We start from the raw sequence: 19,915 nt of genomic DNA, 5'->3' as shown, positions 1-19,915 counted from the left end.
TATTTCTTATTCAACGTAAACTCCACAGAAGGATTCTGCCGTGTTTCGCTCTTCTTGCTTAGCCCTACCTGTTGTCCACTATCGCGGACAGGGCGGCCTGTAATTTACGGTGTCGGAGGCTTAATGGTAGTTAAATATTTTTGTGACAGTATTCCTATACGAGAACACTTGTTTTAATGTGGGCTGCAATATTTTCGATATGTGTTTATCGTTTCTATTTAAGAAAATAAACTAATGCATTGTAATCGACATAGGTTATTTCGACTCCTTGCTGTACATTACAGAGGATCCGAATTCTCTGTATTATGTAACAGAGTCTCCACAAGGATAAAACAATTGAAATGTTTCTATGCTTCACACATATGGATGTATGAGTGAAGAGTACGCTTCCTCTACCTGTTTTCTACCTTTTATTTTGTAGCAGGAACATAGCAAACTCTGCTTTCGCAACATTTTCCAAATGTTGTTACTTTACTATTTAGGGACTTCGATTTATTAAAATCTGCTTTAGAGCCATAACCACAAATCTTCTCAATCCATCGGGTTTGGTTTGTCATTTTTAACAAAGTCGAAGCGAGTTTTTTTCAGAGATGCACAAGTTCGCTGTTATGAAATCATCATGGTCGCATAATTCCTCTCTCGTTTCTGACACTTTGGGAAATGTAAAGTTCCGTTTACTGCCAGAAGGGTTAAAAATGTATCTCTCGTATGAGGGTAATCAGACTAGTTGATCGTAGCAGTTGTCAAAGTATGGAATATTTCCTTGCAGTGCTGTTTGCCCTCATTACCAGTAATTTACGCATCATTTTCTCAGTCGATTGTAGGAAAATTAAGGTCAACTGCTCCTACTGCACCCCTGACTGGAGTACTTCCTCATTACGGAACTTCTTAAATCAGTATACGCGTCTCATTCCGGCGACCCGTAGGAACAGTCTAGGTCTAACAACGCCGCTCTATTGCCAGTATGACTCCCCCACACAAGCACACCTAAAACCTAACTACACTGATCAGCCAAACCATTATGACCACCGCCCATCCCGACGGTGGATGCCGCCTGGTGGCGTTGAGAGAACGTGACGCGGTAACAAAAGCGTGGAAGTGGAGCAGAGACCGACGGAGGATCACCATAGCGAGGTGATGGGCTGAAATCCATTGACATATTCGACATTGACAAAGGACAGATTATTGTAACGCAGAGCCTGTTAACAGAGTATCTCGAAAACGGCAAAGCTGGTCGGATGTTCACGTGCTATTCTCGTGAGCAACCTTGGAAGTGGGTATATGGACAGGGAAACTACCACCAGGCGCTGAATGGCTGAACGTCCGCGACTCTTCACAGAACGTCGGGTTCGGAAGCTTGTCTGCTCTGTAAAGTAGGCACCCCTGCCGAAAGAACACAATAATGATGCACGCACAAATGTTTCGACGTACACCATTCATCGTACATTGTTGAACATGGAGCTCCGCAGCAGACCACCCCTACGTGTTTGTTGACCCCATGACATCGTCAGCTACGATTGCATTGGACACGGGACCATAGGGATTGAGCATCGATCAATGGAAACGTGTCAACTCTTCGGGTGAATTATATTTCAGCCGTCATCGAGGTGAACGGCGGATCGAAGCGTGCAGCGCGCCAAGGATGCAGGCTGGTGAGAGCAGTATTGTACAGGGTGTGCCAAAAAGAATGACCGGATTGTAAGTAGAATTATTTATTAGGAAGGAGGGCTTAACACCAACATATTGCATACAAAATTACTCAGAAAAGACAGAAGTTTATAAAAATTGGTCATAAATGTTCAATATGTTCTCCGTTGGCTGCATGGCCGACGTCTAGCCGATAGCCGAATTCATCCCAAATTGAGCGTAAGGTTTTTTCTGTCACTGAAGCTACAGCATCTGATTGCCTGGTTATTAGTTCATCAATGTCACGAGGTAATGGAGGAACGTAAACACATTAACATATACCCACAGGAAGAAATAACATGGCGTAAAGTCAGGGGACCTAGGAGGCTAAGACTGTAAAGCCTAGTCTCGCGGTACTGTGCGCCCTATCCAACGTTGAGCCACGTTGGCATTGAGGAAACTGCGCACGTCGTGTGCCAGTGCCTGGTGCTCCATCTTGCTGATAGATGAAACTGTCAGAGTCAAATTGTGGGAATAACCAGTTTCGTAGCATTCCAAGATATGATTGTCATGTTAAGGTTTCTTCCTCAAAAAAGTAGGGTCCACAAACCTTGCTTTGCGAAACAGCACAAAAACATTCATTTTCGGTGAATCACGTTCGTGTTCTATTGTTTCATGAGGATTTTCGAGCCCCCATATACGCACATTATGGCGGCGAACCCTACCGCTGGGGGCCCAACGGCCCAATAACCCTGGGTTCGGTGTGGGGCAGCGGTGGAGTGAGTGCACTGCTCTAGCCTGTTGTGGGGTTGTGAACGACTAAGTGCTTTGGCGAGGACGAAGTCTCTCCGTCGTTTCTAGGTCCCCAGTCCCAATCAATACAATGCAGAACAAGGGTTATAGGTGAATATGGGCTTGATAATAGGAAAGAGAGAGGAGAAAAACTAATTGTGATCCGCAATAATATCAGCTTGTAATAGCAAATACTCTGTTCAAGAATCGTAAGAAGTGGAGGTAAATTTGGAAAATTCCGGTAGATGAGGAAGATTTCAGTTACATTGCATCACGGTCAGGCAGAGATTCTGAAATCAGATATTTGATCGTAAATCTCACCAGGAGCATATACAGACTCAGACCATAATTTTGTAGTAATAAAGAGTAGGCTGAAGTTAAAGAAACTAAGCAGGAATAATTAATGCACAAAGAAGTGGGATACGGAAATACCAAAGAAGGAAGAGAACGCTCAAGTTCTCTGACGCTACATAAACTGCCATAATGAACAGTTCGTTATGCACTTCAGCTGAAGAGGAATGGATATCTTTGAAATGGGCCATCAGGCTAGTGGGAAAGAAAAACATATGTACAAGGATGGTAGGTGTGAGGAAACAATGGGCAACAGGGGAAATACTTCAGCTTACCGACGAAAGAACGAAGTACAAAAATGTTCAGGGAATTACCAAAACACAGACTTACGAATCACTTAGTAATACAATAAACAGGAAGTTCAAGGAAGCTAATGTGAAATAGTTGTTAGAAAAATGTGAAGAGACTGTGTGGCTGGTCCCAGTGGATGCTATAGTCCTCCCTCGGGCATGGGTGTGTGTGTTTGTCATTAGGATAATTTAGGTTAAGTAGTGTGTAAGCTTAGGGACTGATGACCTTAGCAGTTAAGTCCCATAAGATTCCACACACATGTAAAAAAAGTGAAGAATTCGGAAGAGAAATTATCGTCGGAAGAAGTAATCCAGCACACAGAAAAATCAAAACAACCTTCAGTGGAATTGGAAGCAAGGACGGTAAATTGAGTGTGCAAAGGGAATTCCATTGTTAAGTGCAGAGGGGAGAGAGGGTAAGTGGAAAGAGTACATTCAAGTCATCTATGAGGAGGAGGACTTGTCTGATGACGTGATAGAAACAGAAGTAGTAGGGAAGGGATAGGGGATCCAGTATTATAATCAGAATTTTTAAGAGCTTTGGACGACGTAACGTAAAATAAAGCAAAAGGAACAGCAACACTCCGTCGTAATTTCTAATATCGTTGGAGGAAATGGCAATAAAATCACTATTTACGTTGGTGTGAAGGATGTATGAGTCTGGCGACTTACCATCAGACTCAGAAAAACACAATTCCGAGGCTTACAATAGCCGACATGTACGAGACTTATCGTACAATCAGCTTAACAGTTCAAGCATCCAGGTTGCTGACAAGAATGATATACGGCAGAATAAAAAAAAAAAAATACATCCGCCCGAACAGGCCATGAAGACCCAACGGTACCGACCGGCCGCCATCTCATCCACACCCCACAGTCGTCAGTGGATGCGGGTACGGAGGGGCATGTGGTCAGCACAAATGGTTCGAACTGGCTCTGAGCACTATGGGACTTAACTTCTGAGGTCATCAGTCCCCTAGAACTTAGAACTACTTACACCTAACTAACCAAAGGGCATCACACACATCCATGCCCGAGGCAGGATTAGAACCAGCGACCGTAGCGGTCGCACAGTTCCAGACTGTAGCGCCTAGAACCGCTCGGCCACACCGGCCAGCGTGGTCAGCACACCGCTCTCCTGGCCACATGTCAGTTTACGAGACTGGGGCCGCTACTTCTCAGTCAAGTAGCTCCTCAGAGTGCCTTTCAAGGGCTGAGTGCATCCCGCTTGCCAACAGCGCTCGACAGACCGGATGGTCACCCATCCATGTGCTAGCCCAGCCCGACAGTGCTTACATTCGGTGATCTGACGGGAACCGGTGTTATCACTGCGGCAAGGCCGTTGGCAATATACTGAAGAATAGAGAAGGAAATTGAGGATCTGTTGGATCACGATCTATTTGGCTTTAGGAAAGGTAAAGGCACCAGAGAGGCAGTTCTGACGTTGCGGTAGATAATGGAAGCAACACTGAAAAAAATTAAGTCAAGTTCATACGATTTGTGGACAAAATAAGCTATAGACAATGTAAAGTAATGAAAAATACTCAAGATTCTAAGAAAAATTTGGATAAGCTCTATGAAAAGACGCGTGATGTGCTATATGTACAATAATCAAAAAGAAAAAATATGACTGGGAGGCCAGAAACGGAGTGCTCCGAATAAAAACGATGTAACACAGACATGCAGTCTTCGGGCCCTTGAGTTCAATCTTTTCTTCAATGAAGCAATGAGTGAATTAAAAGAAAGGTTCAAGAACGGGATTCAAGCTTAAGGTGAGAAAATATCATTGATAAGATTAGCTAATGCCATTACTACCGTAAGTGAAACTGAGGAATATCTACAAGATCTGTAGAATGAAATGAACAATCTAACGAGTACACAACATAGATTCAAAGTAAATTCCAGAAAGACTATTGTAATGGGAAGAATCAGAATTGATAATACACAGAAACTTAACATCAAAATTGGAAATAACCTAGTAGATGAAATGAAGGAATTCTGGTACCTAGGCAGCAAAATAACCCTTGATGGACGAAGCAAATAGGTAATAAAAGCTGTCTATCACAGCCCAGAATGGCATCTCCGTCCAAGACACATCCTGCAAATAACTTAGAATGTGGGTTGGAAGAGCTATTCTGAAATGAAAGGAATTCGTGGTAGTCCGTATCAAACTAGTTGGAAGGCTGATGAATAATAAAGAAGGCAGTAGTGCAACTTACTGTGGTCAATGGTGCATAAGAAATATTTTTCTCGCCAATGAACAAAACAAATTGGCGTCTGCAATAGAACGAGTTCAAGCATATAACATGTGCAGCATTAATACGTGTGGCAGAAGTTAATAATATTTTAATATTATAATGAAAAGGATAGTTGCTACTCACCGTAAAGCGGAGATGTTGAGTCTCAGAAAAGCACAACAAAAAGACAGTCAGGAAGTTAGCCTTCGGCCAACAAGGCCTTTGTGAAAAATAGACAACACAACATACTCACACCCACACTCACCAAGCCGAAAGCTAACTTCCCGACAGTATTTTCGTCGTGCATTTCTACAACTCAGCATCTCCAATTTATGGCGAGTGTGAACTATACTTTTCATTGTATTGTTACATTCCATCCTGGATTTTCCATTGTTTAATATTTTAATACATTTGATATGCAGTATTGTCCCAGTTCCAATGGAAATAGGTGCTAACATGTGTGAATAGGAACGAACCATTTATTTAATACGCTACTGGTGAAAAACGCTAACACTAGTTAATTACAGCAGAATGGAAATTTGTTTTTGAATGGAGAATATGAACAACACAAGAAATGACATCTCATGATATTTTATTACAAAGGTAATTCTTGTCGTAATGACAGTTCTTTGCCGTTTTGGTTTATATAAAATACTTTTGTTCATTGTGAATATTGAAAGCTGCCCTGTATGAAAGAAATATTTCCAGAAATAATGGCAAGCAGTGGTCTTTTGTGATTTTACAGATTTTATCTACTATGACCTCTTTCGAACTGAATCGCCTCGCCACCTTGATATTACGGAATGGGACAGCCAGTGCAACAGAACTTTAGCTGAGAATCTTGATAGCACACATCCCAAAGTGCAGTTTACCGTTAAAGGTCAAACACAACAGAGAATTAATTGTCTTAACCTGAACGTAACATGTCACAACAACAAACACAAATTCCAAATATATAGGAAACCCACACCATCAGATGTCATTATAACTAAAACTTCCTGCCACCTACATTTCTTAGACCAGCACTCAACTCATGCTGAACCTATTGTGAAAAGCAAGAGCCTAAACATTTTAAAAGTAATAGCCCACAACATTGCTGAAGACCCATCCATAGTTGACAAATTATATGCAAAAACGAAAACCAGTCAAATAATGTCAACAAACCAGACCTCATCTTCAGAAAAAGCTAATTTTGTATCTATGACAATCTTTGGTAACATCCCATATCAACTTTCAAAACTGTTTAAACCATACAAACTCAAACTAAGTTTGTACACAACAACAAAATACAAAATAATATATTTCATAATACTAAAAAGACCAACCCATCTTTCCACAAATCTTATCTATATAAGTTAGACTGTGACAGCTGTTCCACCTACTACATAGGACAACAGGAGGGAATTTTGAATTTCAATACAAAGAGCACACTGATTCACCCAGTTTAAAAAATTTATATAAATACTGTTTTCCAGTGCAGTTAGCACAAAACTGACATTCTGTTACAAACATAAAAATCAACCTCCATATTCTACATGCTGTAGACAAAGGAATACAATTGGACCTCCTGGAACAATAAGATATATTCACCCATAACAACAAATCACCCCACACCATCTTTAATGAAAGAACTGATATACCAAATAATTTATTTTTCAAAATTTTGAAGGATCTTTAACCGTTTACAATTAAACAGATACTGTGAAACTAAATTTCCAGGAACACACAGACACACACACAGACACACAGACCCACACACACATGACACCCCCCCCCCCATATACATCCCAGCAAAAAGCCCACAAAAATTGACATTTCATTAAATGAACCTATATGTCAAGCTCTGATGTTTAATTCATAAGCAATGACCAACGTTCAGAATAAAATTCAAATGTAATTTCAGAAGTGAAACTGCAGACTAAATATCATACTAAATTCTTAGACTGACGGACTCTGAAAATAGCACATATCAATTTTGCAATCTGAATAAATGGTACTGTTGTAATAATGAATGTAATATTAATCGATAAATGTACTGTCACCGAGATGAAACGTGAGCATGAACAAATATGGTCTTTGCCCCGACACAGATTCGTTGAACATAACTTTAGGCATGCTCTTTAATTTATCAACAATGTGTAACGAACACGGAAGCTGCTTCCTGTGGAAAATTTTGCGTAGTGTAATAAATTTAACACTGTCTGGAAAACATAGATTACGTTTTCCAGAACAATATCTGCCCCGAAAATAACCACCATATGCTAATGACCATAAGCAATGCCTTCAAATGGATCTCATGATGTACATAATTCTCACCAGTTTCGGTGGTTACATATTTCGTTGATGTATCTTGCAGCAGCTAGACAATCCCCACCATGCTCCAAATATTCAGTAAATGTCTACCGTCTGATGGTGAAACGCTAGGTGATTCGAAACTGGTAATGGTTAATAAAAGTTAAGAATTGCCAAAGATGATGGGATACAGTTACCTCTGTTCTTTGGATAACTGAGTAACCTACACTACATGTATCTAACTGTACATAACAAGGAATATTGTTTACGTATATTGTATTGTCATATTTGTTTTAAGACATACATATGTAACACTTACTATTGAGAACTACTTTCAAGTTTTGCTCGCTTTTGCTACCATTTCGATCCTATATGTTAACACTGTACAACAGTTACTGAGAAATGGCATTTGACCAAAGCGAGCCATGCAATGAAAAACAAACTGTATAGTAGGGGTCATCTCCATTACTTACCAATGCTGCAGGACAGAATCAACAGAAACTATTTTTAAAATCCATGTGTTAAAGAAAACCACAAATTGTAATAGCATCATATAAAACAAATGTTTCATAACTTTGGAACAGATGATTTGCTATGCATCAAAGGAATAAATAGTCTGTTATGGACTGACATAGTAGTATCACTAAAAGACTAAGGTACAAGAGCAAAACATTACTTATTTTGACTGATACAAATTTGAGAAAACCTGAAGCATTTCTCCACAGTAATGATGAGAAAGAGCCTTAATCATAACGTGTATGATAGAATATAGAAGATGTAAACTAAATAGACATAAAAAATGAGTTAACAATCTCACTTTAAAAGTCAGCAGTGTCATTGCACCGTTAGTTCAGCACAGTAGCCTCGGAAATTAAAACATATTTTAATCAAGATGTTAAAAAACAATCAGAGCAAGACGTTTTGTATCAACTACTGTTATTCTCTCTGTCTGTAAATTGTTGTACTTGTTGTGGTCTTCAGTCCAAAGACTGATTTGAAGCAGCTCTCCATGCTGCTCTAACCTGTGCAAGCTTCTTCATCTCCGAGTAACTACTGCAACCCACATACCTCTGAATCTGCTTAATGTATTCATCTCTTGGTCTCCCTCTGCAATTTGTAACCCCCACACTTCCCTCAAGTACTAAATTGTCGATCCTTTAATACCTCAGATTGTGTCCTACAAATCGATCACTTCTTTTAGTCAGGTTGTACAACAAATTTCCCTTCTCACCAATTCTATTCAGTACCACCTCATTGGTTGTGTGATCTACCCATCTAATCTTCCACATTCTTCTCTAGCACCACGTGTCAAAAGCTTCTATTCTCTTCTTGCCTGAATTGATCATCATCCATGTTCCACTAGCAAACATGACTATGCTCCATGCAAATACTTTCAGAAAAGACTTCCTGACACTTCAATCTATATTCAATGTTAACAAATGTCTCTTCTTAAGAAATGCTTTTCGTGCCATTGGTCTCTTATCCAGTTTACGTTTTATGTCTTCCCCACTACAACCATCATGTTATTTTGGTTCCCAAATAGCAAAACCCATTTACTACATTTTCTCATTTCCTAATCCAACCCTCTCAGTATCACCAAATTTATTCCGACTATATCCCATTATCCTGGTTTTCCTTTTGTGGATTTTCATCTTACGTCTCACACCAGACGAGTATAACCCCTATGTTTGAGTGCTAGACCAATGGTGGTGTACGCGTACGTAGAGAACATGTTTGCGCAGCAATCGCCGACATAGTGTAGCTGAGGCAGAATAAGGGGAACCAACCCGCATTCGCCAAGGCAGATGGAAAACCACCTAAAAACCATCCACAGACTGGCCGGCTTACCAGACCTGGACACAAGTCCGCCAGGTGGATTCGTGCCAGGGCCAGGCACTCCTTCCCGCTCCGGGAAGACGTGCGTTAGACCGGTCGGCTAACTGGGCGGGCCGGGAACGAAGTACTGTCAAGGCATTTTGTCGTATCTCAGATAGGGTACTACTTTCTTGCGAACAGTTAGGTGGGTGATATGAATAATTTCGTAATGTGTAAGGTTTCTCTGCATCACAATGCTTCCTAAAATTATTATTATACTGCAACCATCCAAATATAGTGAAGCATGCACTGTATTAAAAAGCTTCTACACAAATTACAGAAGGAGTTCTCTAACACGTTTTAGAAACTGGATCTGCTTTTTTCTGCGACTTAATGAATGAGCCATCCAGTCACGCACTTCAGTGTCTTCTGAGCCTTCAGTCTCATATTTTCCCATTCAACATCGACCCTTTTGCATAAATTCACAATGTAACTCACACTGTGACTGAAATCTGCCACTAAGGTATCTACTTTAAAAAAAGATTGTATATGGGGTAGTCAAGACTGAACACTCACCACAACGACATCATGGAATGGTTCCATTCAAAAGTAATCACCACAAGGGTTAAGACATTTATTTCACTGAGAGACGAGACGATCACCTTCTGCTTCGTAGAACATGATCTGCCACAGACGGATTCACAACTACCCCCACTCTTGCACTTCTTGGTCTGACTGGAACCGACATCCAGGCATGTCATCCTTCTGGTCGCTAAAAATGTGAAAATCATACTGCAGAGGATCTGGGCGGTACGGAGGATGTTTGCAGCGCCTCCCAAACCAAATTGCCAAAGCGTAGCTTTCGCGCGATTTGCAGTCTGTGAGCGGGTGTTATCATGAAAGAGGATGATGCCATCCGAAAGTATTCTTGTGTGATTTGTCTTCCTGGCACGTCCCTGTTTTTGCAGTGTATCTTCTTACTGTTGTGCATTGATTGTGGTTCCACGTTCGAGGAACTTGAGAAGCAAAGGGCCCCTGCTGTCGAAGAAGACGGTCCTCATGACCTTGCTGGAACTTACGTTAACAACTCTGGATTTCTTTGGGAGGGGAGATGTGGGATGTTTCCCTGTCGGCTTTGCCGTTTGATCTCGGGTTCTTAAAATACTGTCGGACAGAATCATCCTGTTATTCGATAGGACCCGCCCCACACTGCCTATCGGGCGAAGGTTACACTGCAGCAATTTATGTGGAAGACACAGCAACATCCTCTGTACAGCCGGAATGTTTCACCGTGTGGTTTCACATCATTGGCAAGCCGAGGAAAGACAAGCGGGGACGTCGGTTCAGTCAGACGACAATGTGCAAGAGTGTGTGCAGCTGACGAACTGTCAGCGGCAGACTGCAGTCAACGAAGCCGAATCTGATCGTCGTGTCGTCCGGTGGGAAACATTTCTTAAAACGTATGGTGATTACTTTTGAATGGAACGATTCCATGACCCTCCTCGCAATGATTAAATGTATGAAAGATGTTCGAAAACATGAACCATAAGGAGCAACAGATTGTCTGTCGCCATAAAAATGACTGTAAATTTGGAACTTCCTCAGTAAACCGTTTTTATGATTCTGAGGAAGCATAAATATATTCTATTACAGTCTGAGAAAAACAAAAAAATTTGACAGCAATTACTGTCTATATTGGGATAAATGAATCTACTCGTGGTAGTTTTTTTTCTATCCAATTTTATATTAGTAATTGTTATGCACTCTGCTTAATTTGAGTATGTGACTGTGGGCAGATTTGTCAGATATTTAGTCTGTTCTCTTGGGGACGTGTTTGTCTAGTGAGGCTTACATGAAGATGAATTTCAAGTGTCCAGAGTTACTGAAAATGTTGCTGTGAGCAACAAAGTGCAGATACATTGTAAGACGTCGTGGTCTCCTGACCTTCATTGCTTACATATTCCGCCCTGACAATCATATTCCGCACATCAACCGAAACTCGAAAAGATAAAGTCAATGTTGTATGAATTCATGTAAACGATATGCAAATAACAAGTAAGTGAACCAGAGTTGAAATACTCGAGGCTGGCATACACACATACATTCCAGACACGACGGTCAACGGAGCTTTTAGTTCGGGAGACACAAACAGCACAACGGGACGCCAATCCCTTCAGAGGACGACCCAACCTATGTTCTTCTGGTGACCGCCCGTGGAGCGGACAGCGTGGGCCAGAGTGAAAAGGGGGAACGACCCGGTGCTTAAAAGCAAATTCTGCTACATTGTTTGGGAGCGGCCAGCCTATGCATTCTTTACACATAGCACGCAGTTTCAGAGATTTTCACAGGGAGACAGCAAACGCCAAACGCCAGTGCTACAGGTTTCCAGATTGGTCGCCTTAAACGAAACATCATTCTCCCGTTTTAGAAGAGCAATGCTGATTGGCAGACGATATTTCTGACACCTTGAGCTGAATGAGTAATGGAAGAGACCGAAAGATATTCCCCTTCATGTCTGGCGTGGATGGGCTCTTGGAGCGAGGGACAAGTCTCTCCTCAGTACCTCATTGGGAGAGCACCTCTGTCGAGAGCGAATCGAAGGGCGACTTTCTATATTGAGTCCTTGCGATTAAGCGTTGTTCACTGTGTTGGCCGACACACTTATTGTGCGGTGTGAAAGGACAGAGTTATAGTTGAACGCCTGCGAGCGAATTTTTGATTGGCATCGCAGTGGACTGGTTATCTGACCAGTGTACCACGCCAATAGTTAGACTAGGGGCGAACAGGAATCCTTGACTTCATCAAGGCATAGCGACAGTTTGATTGGCGAAGGTCAATCCAGATAGAACGAGAGTTATCTTATTTGTCAGCAGTGAGCGGCGCAGACAGCAGTCATCGCAGCTTACGGTATTGTGCACTACAGTTATTGCGAGCCCCATATTTCCTCCACAACAGTACACTTCACTGCATTTCACATGCAACAGCCTCGACCGTACGTAGCAACATTCTAAAAGATAATTATTCAAGTTGAGTAGACGCGCATCTCAGCCATTCTGCCAAGTCAATTGCAATCTTAAACTTTGTATAGAAATTTCATTAACGAATCCTATCCTTGAGAGGTAACTTCACATTCCGAAAAGAAACAGGATATAACTTGTTCAATTCATAACTAAAAGTGCCATTGTGATTTCTCAGATTTTTGCAGAATAAATAATAATTTTCGTTGGTTTCATGTTTTTCTTACACTAACTAGCACTACTTCAGTACCGAAGTTTCCCTCTAGTTACGTAATAAATTTTGTGAATGTTTGTGTCATTTCCTTACATTTGACAACTCCAGGAGATAATTATTGGTGAAAGTTTTTCAGGCATTTCTCTTTAGAACGTTAGGAGCGTCTGTCTGACTTCTGTAGTAGTATAGGGGTGGAAATTTCACCTTTCAGGAGCCACAGGGTAAAGGATACATCTCAGATTAATCTGTTGTGCGGAGTAACAGAATAGCAGATCAACCCCACGCTCACAACGTAGACGTTCTGAATCAAGGTACGAGGTTTTGTGCAGCAGCAGAAAAGTCATGAAAACTGCTGTTCTTGGTCCTTTTTTTGGTCAAACGAACTCCGCGGTCAGGAAGCAACATAAAGTAGTGGCCGCAAAACATTGGAAAAATTCAAAATTCTTCTCAATTACTTATTGCCCAAAATTCTTTCCCCTTACCGGTATTATTCTGTTTTGAGGTATTTATCTGTTTACATGGAAGAAGTTCAAAGGCAGAATATATATTTTCTTTAGTTTTACAGGATAAACGAAATTTTTTTATTAATTCTGCCACACAGTTTGCACTGGGAGATGATTCCTTATACGAAGGGGTATATTAATGGGAATCTGAACCTCCCTATCTAACGGGAGAAGCTGTAAATAATAAATCAGTTATATCACAATTGGATAATGATCAATATGCTTTTTATTTGGATTATAAAAAGTACATTGAAAGATAATTACATGCAACTAATTCAAAGCGCTTTGTAAATTCCGAAGAGTATTTCTCAAAGGGTTATTGATAAATTTCAGGTCGGCAAACTCACAAGCGTAAATATTATGCTACTTTTGTGTTTAGATTTAATAAGCCACAATGTGAAGTTCCACAGATTTCAGCATATTACTGGACAATGCGAAACGTTTTCCCAGCCATAGCTGTAACTAACTAGATCATGTGAGTCGTTGCAGTCATGTGACAATTCTAAATAGCGTGTGTTTGTACAATGGAAACGAGAAAGTTTTGATAGTGCCAACAGAGAAAGCCCGTGTCGTCCCTGGCGTACTAATGGACAACGGCATAAACAGACAATAGCCGGAAATACAGCGCCAATGGGGGTCAGAAATACACTCTACAAGTGCTACGACTATTTTCGTCTATAGCAACGTGTTCTCTTTGTTCTGAAATGTTATTTCACTGATTTAACAATCTGTTCTATAATTTTAAATTTTATATACATTTCACCTAAATATTAATAGTAAATTCGCCACATTTTAGGCTTTTGAAAAATAAAGACCATCTTATAGAGGATGCCCGCATCTAGCACAAAGAGGGGAAACAAACTCTAACAAATTTTTATATCTATATAAGACCGGGTTTTACATTTTATAGCTAGTTTGACAACGCATGAACCTGTGTTGTATGCCACCTTTAGGTATGAACTATATGTATTTCGCATAAATTCAGTAGATTCCTAGTAAGCCTGGTTAAATATTGCACTTACTTTTGGGTTTTAGTATAAATTTTCTATTGTATTGTTATAGAATCTGAAGATGGTCATTTTATGGCCGAAACCGGTTATGTCTGTGTCATAAGAATGTGATTGCGTTTATAAACAAACAAAATAATCAGTCACTCACTCGACTGACCAAACGTCGTTTTTTGCAAAACAGAGAAAGCGACAGAAACTGCAACCCAATACGGACCAGCAAATGTTAGATAAGTTAATGATGTGCAAAATATGGGAGGAGGAATACGGTGACGACTGGAATAGGATTCAGATACACTATGTGATCAAAAGTATCCGAACACTCCCAAAACATACGTTTTTCACATTAGGTGCAGTGTGCTGACACTTACTGCCAGGTACTCCATACCAGCGACTTCAGTAGTATTGTACTTTGTGAGAGAGCAGAACGGGGCGTTCCGCGAAACTCACGGACTTGGTACGTGGTCAGGTGATTTGGTCTCACTTGTGTGATAGGTCTGTATGCTAGATTTCCACACTCCTAAACATCACTAGGTCCCCTTTTTCCGGTGTTATAGTGAAGTGGAAACGTGAAGGGACACGTACAGCACAAAAGCCTGCAGGCCGACCTCGTCTGTTGACTGACAGAGAATGCCAACTGTTGAAGAGGGTCGTAATGTATAATAGGCAGACATCTATCCAGACCATCACACAGGAATCCCAGACTGCATCAGGATTCACTACAAGTACTATGACAGTTGGGCGGGTGGTGATAAAACTTGCATTTCATGGTCGAGCGGCTGTTCATTAGCCACACATCACACCGGTAAATGTCAAACTATGCCACGCTTGGTGTAAGGAGCGTAAACATTGGGCGACTGAACAGTTGGCAACGTTGTATGGAGTGACGAATCACGGTACACAATATGGCGAACCGATGGCAGGGTGTGAGTGTGGCGATTGCACGGTGAACGTCATCTGCCAGCGTGTGTAGTGCCAACAGTAAAATTCGGAGGCGGTGGTGTTATGATGTGGTCGTGTTTCTCATGGAGAGGGCTTGCACGCCTAGTTGTTGCACTATCACAGCACAGGCCTACATGGATGTTTTAAGCACCTTCTTGCTTCACAGTGTTGAAGAGCAATTCGGGGATGGCGCTTGCATCTTTCAACACGATCGATCACCTGCTCATAATGGACGGCCTGTGTAGGAGTGGTTACACGACAGTAACATCCGTCTAAAGGACTGGGCTGCACAGAGTTCTGACATGAATCCTATAGAATACATTTGAGATCTTTTGGAACGCCGACTTCGTGCCATGCCTGACCGAACGACATCGATACCTCTCCTCAGTGCAGCACACCGTGAAGAATGGGCTGCCATCCCCCAAGAAACCTGGCAGTACCTGATTGAACGTATGCCTGCGAGAGAGGAAGCGGACATCAAGACTAAGGGTGAGCCAACACCATGTTGAAAAGCAGCATTATCGATGGAGGGCGCCAAGAACTTGTAAGTAATTTTCAGTCAGGGGTCCGGATACTTTTGATCACATAATGCATCACTCCTATGGCAGAATAATTAAAATGCCCATCATAAATACCTTATTGATGATGTATATAAATGGGCTTCTGTAGCAATTTCTACAATATTACACTGTCCAGTAATATTATTGTGGCAACTGCCTGTAATGGAAGACAAGATGCAATAAACCTTCACAGACGGCAAGCGTGTTGGAGGATATATAAAGCTTGTCGCTGGAACCTAAAAATAGTGCACTCGTAGTAATGAGGAAATGGAGTGATTTTTCTGACATTGGAAAGAGCATAATGACTGCCTTTTAGGCCAATTTGTGGAGACCTTTCCGAAACGGCGAAGTTTGTAAAACTGTTGGCGTGCGGTCTTGTTTAAAGTATACCGTGCATGGCAAAATGGCGGTTTTCAAAACTGGCTCCGATGCAACTGTGGTACACTATGGGCCATAGATGAGAGGAGTGAAAGACGGTTGCGAGATGCGTACGGGCGAACAGACGTGCAACTGTTGAGCGACTTACTGCCCAGATGAATCGTGTACACTCAACAACCATTCGGCGAACGTTTCTGCATATCAGCCTCTGCAATAGGCGCCCAGATCACGCTAACTCCTGTTCATCGGCGACTAAGGATGGAAATTGCTCGAAAATACCGCAATTGAACGTCCAATGAGTGGCGATAAATGAACTTTTCAGATGAATCACGTTGCATGCTCAATCGGTCAGAAGGCCATTGGTGTGTTGGTGGGAAACGTCTGAAAAGAAACACCCTGTAACAATCGTCAGAAGCGTCGAAGCCGAAGGGCATCCCTTGAGTGATGTCATGATTCTTGACAGCACTATCGACCAACAAAACTGTGCATCTATCCTTGGAGACAATGTGCACCCCTACACGCAGCTTCTGTTTCTTTGGCACGACGACATCAACCAGCAGTTCAGTTCAACTTGTCTCGCAGATCGTATCGTACATGCGTTATTCGAAGAGCAGCAGGATGTGTTTACATTACGCTTTGGCCATCAAACTCCCTAGGTTAAAACCCAATCGAGTATCTGAGGGATCATCTAGATCAAATTGTCCGCAACGTAGATCCTCAACTAACAATCCTGATGCAGCTGGCCAAGGCACTTGATTTGGCATGGCTCCGTATTTTTGGGGGTACCGTCCAGAACCTCGCTGACTCTCTCCCCATCCGCCTAGCAGCGGTTCGCGCTGCAAGAGGTGCTCATTGCGGTTCTTGACAGGCGGTGACATTAATGTGACTGAACAGTGTACTCACAGAGGCGAAGAAAGACGTAGGATATATTCACAGATAGCGTTAGTATCGCATACACAAGATACAAACAGACTCTGAACGTGGAATAGTAGATGGAGCTGGAAGCATGGGACATTTCACTTCGGAAATATTTGGAAAATTCAATATTCCGAGGCCCACAGTCTGCCGAGAACACCAAATTTCTGGCCTTACCTCTTACCACAGAGAAAGCAGTGGCCGAGAGCCTTCACTTGACGACCGAGAGCAGCCGCATTTGCGTAGATTTACTATAATGGCCATTAAAATTGCTAGATCCTGAGAAATCAGTACCGTAATAACGGCCTTGATACGCCTAGGCATTCAGTCAAACAGAGCTTGGATGGCGTGTACAGGTACAGTTACCCATGCAGCTTCAACACGATACCACAGTTCATCAAGAGTAGTGACTGGCGTATTATGACGAGCCAGTTGCTCGGGCACCATTGGCCTGACGTTTTCAATTGGTGAGAGATCTGGAGAATGTGCTGGCCACGGCTGCAGTCGAACATTTTCTGTATCCAGAAAGGCCCGTACGGGACCTGCAACATGCGGTCGTGCATTATCCTGTTGAAATGTAGGGTTTCGCAAGGCTCGAATGAAGGGCAGAGCCACGGGTCTTAACACTACTGTAACGTCCACTGTTCAAAGTGCCGTCATTGCGAACAAGAGGTGACCGAGACGTGTAACCAATGGCACCCCATACCATCACGCCAGGTGATACGCCAGTATGGCGATGACGAATACACGCTTCCAATGTGCGTTCACCTCAATGTCGCCAAACACATGATACTGTAAGAAGAATCTGGATTCATCCGAAAAAATGACGTTTTGCCATTCGTGCACCCAGGTTCGTCGTTGAGTACACCATCGCAGGCGCTCCTGCCTTTGATGCAGCGTCAAGGGTAATCGCATCCATGGTCTCCGAGCTGATAGTCCCTGCTGCTGCAAACGTCGTCGAACTGTTCGTTCAGATGGTTGTTGTCTTGCAAACGTCCCTATCTGTTGACTCAGGGATCGAGACGTGGCTGCACGATACGTTACAGCCATGCGGAAAAGATGCCTGTCGTCTCGACTGCTAGTGATACGAGGCCGTTGGGATCCAACACGGCGTTCCGTATTACCCTCCTGAACCCACCGATTCAATACTCTGCTAACAGTCATTGGATCTCGACCAACGCGAGCAGCAGTGTCGCGATACGATAAACCGCAATTGCGATAGGCTACAATCTGACCTTTATCAAAGTCGGATACGTGATGGTACGCATTTCTCCTCCTTACAGGAGGCATCACAACAACGTTTCACCAGACAACGCCCGTCAACTGCTGTTTGTCTATGAGAAATCGGTTGGAAACGTTCCTCATGTCAGCACGTTGTATGTGTCACCACCGGCGCCAACCTTGTGTGAATGCTCTGAAGAGCTAATCATTTGCATATCACATCTTCTTCCTGTCGGTTAAATTTCGCGTCTGTAGCACGTCATGTTCGTGGTTTAGCAATTTTAATGGCCACTAGTGTAACATTGCTAACAGATAAGCAGAATACAATGTGGAACCTTAGGCGAGCATATCCGTTAGCACAGTGCGGCGAAACGTGGCGTTAATGGGCTATGGCAGCAGACGACCGATGTGACTACCATAGTTAGCAGCATGACACCGCCTGCAGCGCCCTTCGGTCTCGTAAGCTTATCGGTTGTTCCTAGACGACTGGCCGGTCTGGTGGCGCGTCAGTCCGGAACCGCGCGACTGCTACGGTCGCAGGTTCGAATTCTGCCTCAGGCATGGATGTGTGTGATGTCCTTAGGTTAGTTAGGTTTAAGTAGTTCTAAGTTCTAGGGGACTGATAACCTCTGATGTTAAGTCCCATAGAGCTCAGAGCCATTTGAACCATTTGAACCTAGACGACTGGAAAACCGTGGCGTGGTCAGATGCGTCCCTATTTCAGTTGGTAAAAGCTGACGATAGTGTTCTGGTGTGGCGCACACCCCACGAAGCCATGGACCCATGTCGTAAAGGCGGCATTGTGCAAGCTGATGGTGGGTCCACAATGGTGTGGGACGTCTTCACATGGAATAGACTGCGTCCTCTGATCCAGGTGAACCGATAATTGACCAGAAAAGGTTTTATTCGGCTACTTTGAGACAATCTGTAGCCATTCACGGACTTCATGTTACCAGACAACAACGAAAATGATACGGATGATAATGTAGCATGGCAATCAGACACAGTTGTTAGCGATTGTTTGAAGAACAGTCTGGACAATTTGAGCGAATGATCTGGCCACCCAGATCACCCGGCATGAATCCCATCAAACATTTATGGGACATGACCGTGAGGTCAGTTCGTATACCAGATCCTGCACCGGCAATGCTTTCGTAATTCTTGACGGTTACAGAGGCAGCACGGTTCAGTATTTCAGGAGGGGACGTCCAAAGACTTTTTGAGTTAATGTCACATAGAGCTGCCGCACTACGCTGGGCGAAAGGAGGAATCCCATGACCTTTGTCACCTCATTGTATAAATAATGGTTTTCTGACGCATTTTTTTTTACATCTATTCTCTTTGTCAATGTTGATAACGTGTTGGTTTTGATCACGTGTTTGTTTTGGTCTTAATGTGGACGGTCGATTAATTTGATATATCTCTTTTGAGTGTAATTATGACTTTCACGTAGCTTACTGACGTCGTTTTTCAAGAAACAAATGTGGGGCAATTCCATGAAGTGTATGTTGGGCCCGTAATAAACGTGGCGCCCCAGAAATGAAGTTATGAATTTTGTATGTGTGTGGAGGGAGATTGTTCTTGGTGCTACGCAGCGTGCATTTTGCACGCAGTGTATAGTGTTTTGGGGGCTGTAGACAGTAGGCATACGCCCACATAGACGAAGGGAGCGGTACTATGTTGTACTGCGCCTAGCAAAAGTAAGTCAGACACGATATTAGAAGGTACCCCATGACTTTGTCACCTCAGTGCATA

General features: G+C 42.6%; 1 pseudogene; it reads right to left on the bottom strand.

Moving 5' to 3' along the window:
* Positions 1-4,288: 4,288 nt before the first annotated feature.
* Positions 4,289-4,406, bottom strand: LOC124709414 (annotated as a pseudogene).
* Between the last annotated feature and the right edge of the window lie 15,509 nt (positions 4,407-19,915).

This window comes from Schistocerca piceifrons, chromosome 7, assembly GCF_021461385.2.
Source record: "Schistocerca piceifrons isolate TAMUIC-IGC-003096 chromosome 7, iqSchPice1.1, whole genome shotgun sequence".
Taxonomy (NCBI): Eukaryota; Metazoa; Arthropoda; class Insecta; order Orthoptera; family Acrididae; genus Schistocerca; species Schistocerca piceifrons.
The sequence above is the reverse complement of the archived record's forward strand: the minus strand, read 5'-3'. Positions and strand labels throughout refer to the sequence as shown.